Raw genomic sequence first — 13754 nt, forward strand, 5'->3', positions numbered from 1 at the left:
GCCCCTCTACACTCTAAGGGCAACAAGGAATTATAGCTCAGTGAAGTGCGGTGGCAAAGCCCCAGAGATTCATGGAGGCTCTCAAAGATAAAGTCCAGTCTGGGAGAATTGCTACTGGTGCAATAACAGCCAGAGAGGGTCACAATAAAGTTTAGTTTAATGACAAGAACAAATAACTTTAACATTTAGCTCGGGCAGTGAACCCCTCACGGGGCTTTGCGTCTGATCTATCAGTGGCCAACTGGGCGTGACCGCTGGCCGATTGTGCTCGTCATTTGCTTCTGGTGAAGCACGCGTGGAACCGTGGCAGGTGTCCATTTTATAGAGTTATTCAGTCGGAAATGCCTGGACCCTGGCTGGACAGTCCTGCTCAGACGACTGCTGAAAGTGATGCCCAGTGCTGGGCTCCCTGCCCCTCGGAGTCCACTGAACTGTTCAGTCTGAACTGACACCACAGCTCCGGCAGCAAAGCTTGGACAGAGTCCTGTGGGCAGAGCCACTTAGACACTAATGGTCTCACCAATGACTCAGAGCAGGAGAAGGATTAGAGGTGACCAGCTGTTGGTCACTTTAGGATTTTCACTCGCTGTTTATCATTTGAAACCAACCTCCGAGAGGCCCAGCGCTCTAACAGTGTGTCTGGAAATCAATATGATATGTTGAAATAGCATGAGAGACAACTGTGTCCTCCAATGTTGAGCCCATAGATGCCCTGGTTTTTATTATTCATTGTTTTCAGGTCAGAAGTTGCATTTGTTTTATTTTATTTCTTATTTATTTATTTATTTTTGGGCTGGTCTTGTGACTAATATCCCAAATCTACTCATATAATGTATCAAAGATGTACTTCATGTCATCTATAGCCACAAGGGGGAACCATCTTCAACTGAATGCTGCCACTGCTTTTCTGACTCCATTAACAATTATCTGTCAAAGAAACTTCAAATTGAGTCTGGAACATTTAGAAACTTTATTAATACGTAGTTGATTTTTATGAAATTGCTTTGGGTATTTAACAACACAACCAGTAGAACATATTTTAACATCACTAACTGGTGGTGTTTTTCACTTATTTCTCATCTGTCTTTTGTCTTTATGTTTGTGTTTTGCTACGGGGTTTGTCTACATTTGTAGGAAAATTTGACTTTTATTTCAAAGTGTTGTCTCTGTTAAAAGTGTTTGGCTTTTTAGCAGTTTTGTCAGAAGTTTGGCTTTTATTTACTTTTGGCTATGCTTGCTTGTCTTTAAAGCTAACTTGTTGCAGGTTTTAGCTGCGCTGTGTTTTGGCTATTTTTGTATGATTTCAGTGTGGGTATTTTTTTGGCTAACCTTAAGCTAACTTTTTAAAGTTTTGGTGGCTTATGTGTAGTTTTATTTTGCTAAATTTATGGCCTTCCATTTTGGGAGGGTAGGTTCCCAACATTTCTTACAGGATTGTGATTTATGGAGCATAAAAAAGCGTTCTGTTGTCCTACAGATTTAATTACAGTGCAGATTGAACTCGGACATTTGTCATGCTCTAAGTAGACATGTTTAAATACAGTGCCTCTGCGTGAAACCTATTTACGTCTGAATTATGACAGGAGCAGTTACTGTAGCCTGCGGATATTTTGACACGATGAAATCCGCCCCTCCCCACTGATAAAAGTTTAGACACCCCCAAAAACACGAGCACATCGATGGGAAAAGCTTTGGCTCCTAACAATATTCAATTTGCAGCCACAGCACCTCTTGACAGGCTACTTAGCCTCGGTGAGTGATGACCAGTGATGGCCCTGAGGTGTCGCTGACGGCTGCACAGGTCTGCTGGGCAGCTGCTGGGCTGTGGCTGGATCAGGGGTTCAGGCTGGCAGCCATATTGTCAAAATCAGCAGGAGAGGAGGTCACGGTGAAACAGATAATAGAAGACGGATAGTGTGCATCGGGTCATGTTCTCACACCTCGGGAATCAGACGACAACGCTACAGCTGTTTTTTGGAGTTTAAAAAAAAGTAAATATAGGAAAACATTTCTAAAATACTTGAGACCTCACTCATCTTGGAAACATCCCAGAAACTCACGTTTCTAGTTGATACAGTCTGAAAGGCATCTGTTGTTGAATGTAGTCATTATCTTCTCCAGAGACAAATGATCAACCTGGTAAAATGCTAACACACACCATGCACACAACACAACATGGATTATTTTAGTTGTTTTGGGGTTAACTCTAGTTTAACTTTAGCTTTTTATTAGATAACCTTAAGTCATCAATATTTGGCTAATACTTTGGTACTTTGAAAAATAAATACATATGTTAATATACATATATGTGTATATATATGTTTATTTATACAGTATAAATGTATGTATATAGATGTATTTAAATGTATTTAGATATAAATTGTCAACGTTTTTTTTAGCTTTTTTGCTTGTTGTTTTTCACTATTTCAGTAGTAGTTCTGTAGATTTGAACCCTGGTACAAACTTGCTTGTTTTGACCTTGTGTTGACTTTGTACATTATGTACTTGACTTTGTGCAGTGACTTTGTGTTGGGTGTGAACCCACAGTCACCGCTCACACAACCCAGTGATACTACTGATGGTCATTTGCTGCCACATTTCTGGTTTACACAGGCTGAAAAGGCTCATTCAGGGCAGCTATTGTTGAATGCAGGCCTCAAATGCATTCAAGATCCACTTGAGGGGCCCATTATCCAGAGAGAATGTTTGGAGGGACAATGTGAAGACAGCCTAGTGACAAATGATCAACCTGGTAATAGGCTGTAAGACACACTTACCATGCTAACAACACAGCGCATAAAACGGACGCCACCCTCTGTTGAAAACAACCGACGTGCTGCTAATCCATCATCGTTGGTGCGTGTCATCATTACCCCTGGATGGCCATACGGACATCAACATGACAATGCAACATGCAGGCGCAGCATTAGCGCGATAGATTATTATCACACAGAATGTGGCACAAATCTCTGATGGAACATTACAGCCAGTGGTGGAGGGTAACAAACAAACAGATTTATGTCGTGTTCCCTCTGAAGGGACGGCACAGCTGAGTGGAGCGTGTGTGGTTATGTGTGAGTGAGCCACAGCGTGTGTGTGTGTGTGTGTTGTAAAGCCTTTCAGGTGAAATGTTGTGCTGATTCTGCACAGGTTGGGCTAATGTTCGAGCCCCGCGGGTCCTGTTCTGTTGGCAGGCTGATTGGTGATTAGACGTGTAATTAAGAGCAGCATTGACACAAACACTGTCCTCCAGCTCCTCCAGCTCCTTTGTCAACCACCCCAACACACACACACACACACATATTCACACACTCGAGCCACCCAGTGCCCCCCAGGCCACATCCCATCACTGTTTATGGTGCTTCCTCCATTATCCGACAACAAAAGGAGCCGTCGGCCCACAAGAGCCCAGCCAGCTGTGCGCCTCGCATGGCGGAGTATACACAGCCTCTCTCCAGCGACGATAAAAAGAAACTTGAGTTTAAACAAAAAAGTTACACCATATTTGCTCAGACTAACTATGATGAAAGGCAATGAAGACAAGGGCTCCTCGTGCAGGTATCAATATAAATATTACTGGAAGGTCAATTAATATGTAAATTAACTCCTCCATTTAATTAGCTATTTAACTATTTTCCAAGGCCTGGACATATTAAATCATGCTTAAAGACCCCTCTAACTAGCCTCCTGACAATAGTGCCAGGGAGCCGTGGGCTCATAAACTACCGGCTTGACCTATAAAGAGCCCCGAGTCTGCTAATTCCATCTCAGCCTAATTTTATGACTTGCATAAAATAACCATAGTGCAGCTTTGTAGTTGTAAAGAGGATATGGGTAATAAAAATGGAGCCGGGGAAAGCATCAGAAATCTCCTCTCCACTAGTGTCCTCATTTATTATTCTATTATTCTTTGCAGGGGAGCGGGCTCATGTGAAAGACAAATGACCTTATTATATTAAATAATTTGTGAGGACATTAACCGTTAATCACACATAAACAGCATTTAAAGGGTATTGATTTCCCAGCACTCTCAACAGCTTGTTAAATTTACATCCAATAACATGATAATAGATAATCACGTGGATGAAGCTCATCTGTGGCCGGGACAAAGGACAGGTAACGGTCATCACTGACCCAGGCTGTAGTCTGCTGCCTGTCTGACCTTCATGCTCCAAACAGCTGGTGTTTGACCTTGAACTTGGCTGAGTGCAGGTGTAGAGTGGAAAACAAACAAAACAAACTGTTCAATTAACAAAAGAAGATGCACATGCAGGTCTTAAATGCTGTGAATATAAATTATTTAACATTTCTCAACGGAAATGACATCATTTGTGAGATTGTATTGGGTTTTTTTTAATTTTGTAAAATATCCAGATGCTTGCGTTGAGGATTTGGTTTCATGTCTAGAGGGAAGTCTTGTTTGTCGTATTAAAAAAAAAAAGGTTCACAGAACTTGAATAATTTGTTACATCTCTGTCAGCACTATTCTGTAAATCTTTTTTAGCAAATGTATGTATTTTGTTTTGTAATTAAAAAAGAAAATAAAATACAATTTTTTTAAAATTACGTTAATCTCACACAAACCATTCTAAACTGATGTGTAAACACATACGTATGATCAAAATTCTGTTCTATTTTAAAAATTTTAAGTTGTGATATAATTATTTTGTTCTATTACTGTTGAAATAAAATCATAATTTTAAATTAAAACACATTTTTACTATTAATAATTGTGTAAAAAATACTTAAACTAGTCAAATATTTATGCTAAATTTAAAGGAAATATAAAAGCAGTAACAATGTCTCCAGTGTTTCAGTTTTGGTGTCAATGGTTAATTTTAAATAATCTTTCTAAAATTCATTAACACATTTTATATTTGAATTTTTTAATTGAAAGATTATTCCTACTTTAAATGTAAAAACAAACATGTTTAGAAGAGCAAAATAAAATTCTTACCATGTACATTTGTTTGAATATAGTATGAATTGTTGTTATTTGTGTAGCAATTGGTATAATAGGAAAAAGAAAAAAATAATAAAATGAAACTAGTTCTAATTTTGATGCTTTTTATGTCCAGTGTGTAGCATTTAGCTCTATCTATTGGTGAAATGGTGTGTTAACGTATTTAATATATCTACTATGATAATTCCTTTCCTTTAAATGTGTCCACTGCTGGCAAAATAAAGACATGTGGATCCAACATGGCGGCCTGTGTAGAGAAAACAACACCGAGGTGAATCGTACTAAAAGGACACTGGGAAATTTAAAGCAACAAAAATATTTGTTGTTTATTGAATTGTTTTTCATTCCCTTACGGACTTTTCTTTTTTTTTTCATTTTAGTAGCATTATTGAATCCTGAATAGAGACTTAACTCACTGTAGCCAACAAACTTCTGTCAAAAGTTGCTCTGAGTTTTTTTTTTTTCACTGAAACAGTTCAACACTTCATCAGAGTCATCACTTGTTGTTTGCCACTGCTGACAGCTGTATTCTGATCTCCATGATTACTTTCTGATGCAGCTTTGTGACAGAAATAGACACTGTGTATGTGTGTGTGTCTATATGTGTGTGTGTGCGCCTCCTGACCGCCCGCAGATACCATTTAGCTTTGAAAAGTCCTCCGAGTTGCCGTTGAGGAAGCTGACTTGCCACAATAATAAATTTGAAGCAGGTAGCAGAGAATAGCAAGTGGCATGCAAATCCGTCTGCGTGTCCCTCTGGGGCTGCTGATGCTCACTGTGGGAGAAAATGAAGCCGTGCTGCTCCAAACACCGTCTCCTCCTTCTCTCCTGGGCCTACAGTTCATTTCACTGGAGGGAGCCACAGAAGTGTGTCGGCTGGTTTCTCTGTTCTCCAGCCACCGACGCCAGGGCCTGTTCCATAGATGGATATGTGCAGGGCTCCACTCACACTGCCTACCTGACACCGGTCCTCCTGATTCATTATGACAGGCCAATCTTTTATTAGCCCGGGCCTCGTATTCAAACCCTATCAAGAGTTACAAAAAAAGGGGGGAATTTTCTCAGGATGTGTTCAGCAGATTTATTATGCAGTACCTCCTCCTCTTCCTCTTCATCCTCAACCCCTTAGACAGAGGCAGGTAATTATGAGCCTCATGTTTTTGACAGATCTGGTTAGCGAGCCGCTGTTTGATATCCGTGTTAACGGAGACACCCAGACTGACAGATATAACCACACTGAGCCTCACCGCTCCAAAAATGATTATTTTAAAGGAAATAGACTCAGTGTGGGAGCTTCTCTTTTTTTTTCCCTCTGCTCCTTCCCTGCATGACGACAGGACAGGTGAGATCGAAAACATCCATCTCCCTATTTCTAGTGGATTTCAGAACAGTAAATGAATACAGGCTTGGACAGTGGAGTAATTCAATTACAGTGTGGCAGTGCAGGTCCAGAGTTATAGTCTGAGCTGCTCAGTTCAGCTAAATGAACATGACAGGCATTGGAGAACAGTTAGGCTGCCACCGTGCCGTGACAGGAGATTACACCGTGGGTCACTGGAAGTCTTTTCATTTCTGCAAAACAATGAGGTTCCCAAGTTCTGTAATTTAATTTATTGTCGCATTTATAAAAGTTGTGACCAATTTTGCAAATTTAGAGAATTTTGGAGAATTTGTTCTGCCATTGTAATATATAAAAGAAGTGTATAAATGTTAGGAAACTGCTAGAAATATGACTTGAACCAGTTTTCCCAAATTGAATTAATATGATGTAGATTTGAAAATTTTAATGCCAAGGTGAGAGACGAGCAACAATTGGAGCTATAAATGTATAATTTTGATGATGATTATGTTGTAAAGATTTTTTTTATTATTAAGACGATATTTGTAGGAATCCAATTTGACAATTTTGGCTTCTGCCTTCCTCCCTGCAGGGGGTGCTAAAATTGCAAGTTGATTGCCTAGCTCAATGTTTGAAGTCTAAATGTCGCCATCTACTGGATCAACACGTGACCATTTTAGATTTTTTAACAGCAAGGAAGGTGTTTATGGTAGATGTATTTATTTAGTTTTTCCTCCTTTTTGTATCCAAAGATGTTTGGGAGATAAAAATAATAAGTGATTTTTTTTAATCCACACCCTGACAGGTCACACCACCTACCCATGTCCAGGAAACAAGCCATTTGTCCTGGCAGGTCCTGCATGGAGGCATGGCAGTCAGGGGCCTTGCGGAGCCCACAACCCATATGTTTATCTCAAAACATTTATTGATTCATAGTTGTTGAGAATGAGTTCCTGGTTCCGTACATGTGCTTTAAATACCTAAAAAGCAAAAGTAAAAAAGTGGGGTTTGTGTGATGTACTGCTGGTCCTGACCCTCCCCCACCTTAGATTCTTTACTCTCTTCCTCTTCTTTTTTTTTTTTTTATATAAATGTGACCTATCTGGTCTGTTTGTTTTTTTTTTTTTTCAAAACTGAATCAGCTTTGAGATTTCAAAAACAGTGTGTGTAAAAAAAATCCAGCCTTTGTATGACGGACCGCTGGAGCCGGACAGACGGCTGTTTCTGAGGCTCCACTCTGCTGCTGTGAGCACAGAGATATGCCGTGATGTTGGGCGAGTGGGATAAACTGTATTGATCCTGATCCAGGCTCCTTTTTTTAAGCAGACGGCATTTCACGTTGTGTTTGGCTACCTTTTTGACGGCTCCTGACAGCCTCTGCTGAACGCTGTCAGAGACTATTTGACAGGCCGGACAGGCCTGGGAGGAGGAGGTGTTCGGGGAGGAGGAGGAGGAGGAGGAGGAGCAGCAGCCTATCTGTGCACTTCAGTGCCGTCTGGTGACAATTGCCTCAGCCTTGGAATCAATTCCCTCTGTTTACAGACCATTTCACAGCCCTTTACCTGTAACATCACTTGCATCAGTCCCATTAATACCTCCAGATATATAACGCTTGAATTAGCATAATGACTAAAGCAAAGCCCTGGACTGTGAACACAGCAAATGTCAACATGTTCCCCTCACTAAACCAATTAGAGGGCATTAACAGGCCTTCTTGGCTGTGAACATCATGAAGGTTAAAGACAGATCCCGGCACATTTCCTCCAACGCTCTTTTTCCACAGCTGTAATAGCCATGGGAACTGAAATGTTAGTAAACACTTGGACTAGTGCTTAGACTTGTGTTAGTGCAAATGCTCTGGCTGTGGATTATTCAACCGTAGAGTTTGAATGATAATTAGGATTGACATCGTAATAGTCATAAGTAATAGAAGTGGATGGTTTGATCCAGACAACAAAAGTGGTCATTTGGTCCAATATTAGAAATGTATAGTAGACCTTTAACTGCCCACATTTAATACCGAGCATCTCGAGGGCTTCATCTTAACCAACAAAGACGATCTTTTCTTGTCCAGTCCAAGGAACACAACCAAAAGCCAACCAAAGATGGTCATTCTTTGGTTGGATTTGTGGGTCAAAAATTGCCTAGAGCCTAACATTATTCCAAAAGAGGGTTAATGTTGGTTCAACATTGTGGCCCATATCCTGGATGTCAGATGTGGACCACAAGTTAAAAAAATTTGATCAAACTTGTTTGCCTGGTGCTGGTTTATAGACATCTGTTATTGGTGGATTTATATCTAACAGAATATTCCTTCATTCAGTACAAACACTGACCTCACATAAACACATCACTCCAAAGACCAGACTGAATAATATTTACCATCTTAAAATCACAATGAAGATTAAAAAAAAAAAAAAAAAAGAAGGTAGGCAGACATTTGCAGCTCATCAACTCCGACATGTGCTCAGCACACTTGGCAAAAATTAATGAGTCCAAATGCATATTCTGTGGTGGCCTATTAACTTTTTTCAATTAACTGCTTCATATGATTTCCTTGACTGCGCCAAGTCTTTAGACAGTTGTTAATCCTGCGTATGTTAGCAAATTAGTGAAGAGATAATGAACTCTGATTCAAGAAAAACACAAGGAAGTTTGTTTTATTGATTGTCCGGTTACATGATTTTAAAGTCGTGCTGACAAATCAGTTATCGGGATTCTCTCGTTATAAACTAAGGCGTTCAGGGAGAACAAATCACTGTGATTAAAAAAGAGAAGAGAAGAACATGACATCAGCCAGTCTTTGCTTGATTTTGTAAATGAAACACAAAAGTTAGCCGGTCATCCTTCATGAACCAATTGTACCCTGAGACAATCATACCTTGTGACCTTCAATCATCACAGTGCTCTGTTGAACCTCCTGTAACTGTTTGGATTTAGCAGCGTTAATGAGAGGCCTGTGTTCCTGAAGCTGAGCCTGCAATTCAGTGAATGCAGTTTGCCGGCTGTCGGAGTCTTGCAGAAAACAAATGACTGTATCATCTGCATAAAATCGACACTTAGACATTTTGACCTAAACAGTTAGTGTAATTAGTAAACAAGCTTAGCCCTCAAACTGAGTCACTGAAATATATAGTTGTAGAGCCTTGACATCAGTGACCGCTGTCAGAAAATTCTATATATATATATATATATACATTATTTTATATGACTTTTATGCAGTTGAGTTCGACCAACTAATGAAATGAAATGTGTGATTTTGTTGCCAAATAGCAGATCAGGATCAATTTGGAGTCGCACGGATTTCGCCAGTTGTTGCTTAGGCTGAAAAACCAATAGAGTGAGTGTTAAGTAAAGACCTTGAAAGTGTTGTTCCAAAACTGCAGAGGTAGGCAAGGCCAAAGAAACACACACTAAGGACCACATATCATCCTGCGTGGCCTTCAGGAACAGTTATGGGAGCTGTGTACTGACCACATTAAAGTTCTACTGCTCATGAAATGCTCTCTTGATGTCAGCTGTTCAAACCTGGCAGCGGTTTAACTGGCGATTTGATTCGTTGGCTGTAATCCATGTGTGTGTTACTCATACACACGTCGTTTCATTTTAGTCGATGCAGTTGCTTTTTTTTTTTCAACAGCCAATATCCAAAACTGCAGCTCGATGTAATAAGGCTACGGGATTGTGTTGTTTTTGTAATGCATTTGAGTCTTTATTGTGAGTCAAAAAGTTCTAAGACAGATAATACCGCTCATAATGTTAGGTTACATCTCCAAGAGCTAATCAGTTTTTACAATCTGTCAGTTTTTATATCAACAGCTCTTTTTGATGTTGGGACTGCTGCTGACCCCATGGCCGTGTGGCAGCAGACATTCTCACCTTCTTATGTATTCGCGGTAGAAGATGACAGGCTAGAAATTCTTTGCTACTTTGCCCTGAGAAACATGCAGAATAAAGTGTGTAAAAAAAAAAGCATTTGCCAAACTCCAGATTATAATTTAATTCAATTTCTGGAGAAATAACAACTTCCCCTCGACAAAGACTGTTTACATTCATACGTCATCTGAGACTGCTGAGTTTTCCACCATCCGTCACAATGTTGGCTCACAACAAATTGGTCACCTGTGGGCGAGACGCCACCACGCCCCACATCACGTCTGCATCAGGATGCAGCCCACTGTCTCCTGCCTCACTCAGCTCGACTGGGCTCGGCTCAGCTCAGCTCAGGTCTGCAGCCAGACTGAGATGATAAGTCACCCAGCCAGCCGGTATTGATTGGGGGTCCTGCAGGCTTATACAAAGGCAAGGAGGGAGGTGACTGATTGTGTTTTACAGAGAACATTATCACTCCACTCAGCGCAGAAGGGCCGACAGAATTTCCTCGCCCAAGAAATGGAGACGACCACCCAGTCTGGGAGTATATGACTTGACTCACTGAAGCGCTAAGTTCAATTTGAAAGCCAAATTGTGAGGCTTAGAACAAAGGGGAGAGAAACAAGAGAAATGGTTACAGTTTGCCTGGCCATTTTTCTCCCTTTAGCGCTGACCTGCCCATATAATACTATCATTTTATTTGTGGCAACTTTTATAAATTCATAATAGCACTGGAACACATTGGCTGCGTCTGTATGTACGCTCAATAATCCTGCACTAGAGTCTGTCCAGAACAGTCGTCTGTTACTGTTACTCTTACCAACCAACTCAGTCTGGTCCACGTCTACTTAGTTTGAGAGATTTTGCAAAGTTGCATTTCCTGCTTTTTATGATGTAATATGATTGTGGTATAATGTGATGTGGACATACTACTACACTGCATTATCAACGTGGTTGAAAATGAGGACATTTTTGTGCAGCTCTTGATGAAATTTATTTACTGGTAAAATGTTTTAAAAGGTCGTGGACGTGTGGTCCAAACCATCTTTGATTTAGGTTTAACCAAGATGTGGCCTACATCTTAATGCTCTTGGTCTCTGCCTCAGTCTCAGAAATTTCACACCGTATCTAATAAAGAAGAAGACAGTGACGTAATGCTGTTTTACTTTAAACCACGATCTGAGAGAATTAGGCATGAATTGTTAAATTAGCTCAAAGTTGATTTCTCTTATAACACTATCTGAGGATCTATGTTATGTCAGACTGCACTGATTGACTGGACCTTATGGTCAGGAACCTTCACAAATATTACTTCTATGAAAAACATGCTTTAGAAAGCAATGTAATTCTGAACTTCACATAACGAACTCATTAACCTATATACTGAGAGGAATATTTATATGTTTGTATAATAATTCATTTGGTTTTAAACAGGTTGTGCTAATATCTGATCACAGCTTTTGCCTGTGTTGTTGGTAAAATCAATGTTTCTTTTTCAGATTAGGATTTGTTCTTATTTATATGTTGTATATACCATTCCTCATATACCATTCCTTTTCCACTCTCCTCTCCTCTCTTCTGTTCTCCTGTCTTGTCTTGTCTTGGTATCTCCTCTCTTTCCTAATCATTTTCTTCCTGAACAAAGCCAGTATTCTCCCCACGTAATCAGACCAGAGAATCAGGATCTAATAGACTCACACAGGCTCCCTTATCAGCCAGGTGCAATCTGAGGCTACTGCTGCTTAACAAGGAATTAAACATTTTTCCATGCTGCTGCCAGCACTCTAATTGATTGATGCTAAAAGTTTGGAAAATAAAAGCCTGGCGTGTCAAGCGTTACGCCGCTTTCCGGGGGAGGCCCGGTCAGACGCCGCTGCAGAGAGACGAAGCCCGGATTAGAAGTGGCAGTTCGCATTTCCAGCGTCAAGCAGTGCTGTCATTTCTGCCCAGCCTGGATGTGTGTAGGTGTGAGTAGGCGTGAGTGTGGGTGTTTGTGTGCGTGGCATGTGTGTCTGTCACTTCACGTGGAGAGCAGCGGCTGAAAGACACATGTACTCGAAATAAGGGGAATCAATAGAACACTTAATGAACAATTAGGAGAACAGCTGTAGGCCTGTCAGACATCCATCTGTACACACATCTACTCAGAGAGAAGGAGAGACGGAGGCTAACGCCTCAGGACATGTGTGGGCCCCCTCCCAGCCCCCCAGCCTCCACCCTCTACAACCTATCTACATCCATTTACGCCCCGTCCTCTCCCTCGTTCCCCCTCCAGGCCTGTTGTAGCCAAACAGCTCTCCGTCTCTTCTCTTCCATCTCACATTAGCAGAGCATGCTAAAGATATGGAAATAGCGGGGGGGCATCCTTCAAGCTCGCGTCAGAGAAGGTGGGGGGATCGATAAATTTGACAATCCATGGCATTTAATTAAAACGAGTGCCGGAAGCGAGGCAGTTTGTTTTTCTGTGTGGGGCCCAGCCCAGCATTTACGGCTCAAATGAATACATAAGTGTATTCATAAGCAACTCAGACCCATTAAATCCACCTCAGTCTTTGAGGTGGGCTAGGACTTTCAACTTTTCAACGCCGAGCGAGCAGATGGACGGGTTGATATTAATACCCCCACCACCCCCACCTCTGTAACTTTTAAGGTTTTTCCTGATGCATAAAGAGATGTTCTCCTCCACGCCGCTGCTGCTGCTGACAAATGAACGTCAGCCACAGTCAGCTCTCCTCTGATTTGTCTGTCTGTGACGCCGGTGACCTTATGTGCCAGTCAGGACGAAAAATAGTCAACAGTCGGCGTGCACTGACAGAGGGGTTTTGGATAGATAGGTTCAGCCTTCGTGTGTGGATCAGCAGCCTATGACTGACAGCTCCTCAGGTTTAACTAAGCACAGTGTGATGTGAGGAGAGAGAGAGAGAGAGAGAGAGAGAGAGGAGCAGAGTCTGATAATTGACCTTGGACAGCCTTTCCGTCGTTCTTTATTAAACTTCATTTAAAGAAGAACAACCCCGGGTGGCTGCTGCTGCTGAGGACTCTTTATCTCCAACTCCTTCCACGGCCATAATGGATTACGCAGGAATCCATTATGCATTCCACACCGGGAAAAAGTGCCCAGCAAGACCTGCTTAAAAATATATTTTTAGTAGTGAAAATTAATGTGTTCACAGAAGCCACTGAATCATTTTAAATGTTCTTTTTTAGTATATTAGGTATACGTGTTGAAAAGACCTATATTTCAGTGAGGCTGTGGGGCCGCAGCACTGCAAGAGTAATGGGCGTGTTAATTTATTCATGATTTTAGCCGCGTCGTTAGAGTTTCTTTTTTTTCCTATCGTGTTGTCATCGTATTGTTTAACAGTGTATACAGTGTGCTGTGAGATCGGCCATGTTGTGCAACACCCCCCCCCCCCCTTTCAATAACACACAGAGAGAAGTCATCTCTCTACCTGCTGCACTTTTTTTCAGTCATCATGCTATATTCTACACACACATCAACTTCTTCTCTCCACTGTGATGACCTACAGACTATATTTAGGGTCAGATCTCCAGTCCAGTGTCATCCTGGTTCTGGTC

Source organism: Cynoglossus semilaevis, chromosome 2, assembly GCF_000523025.1.
Source record: "Cynoglossus semilaevis isolate Cse_v1.0 chromosome 2, Cse_v1.0, whole genome shotgun sequence".
Lineage (NCBI taxonomy): Eukaryota > Metazoa > Chordata > Actinopteri > Pleuronectiformes > Cynoglossidae > Cynoglossus > Cynoglossus semilaevis.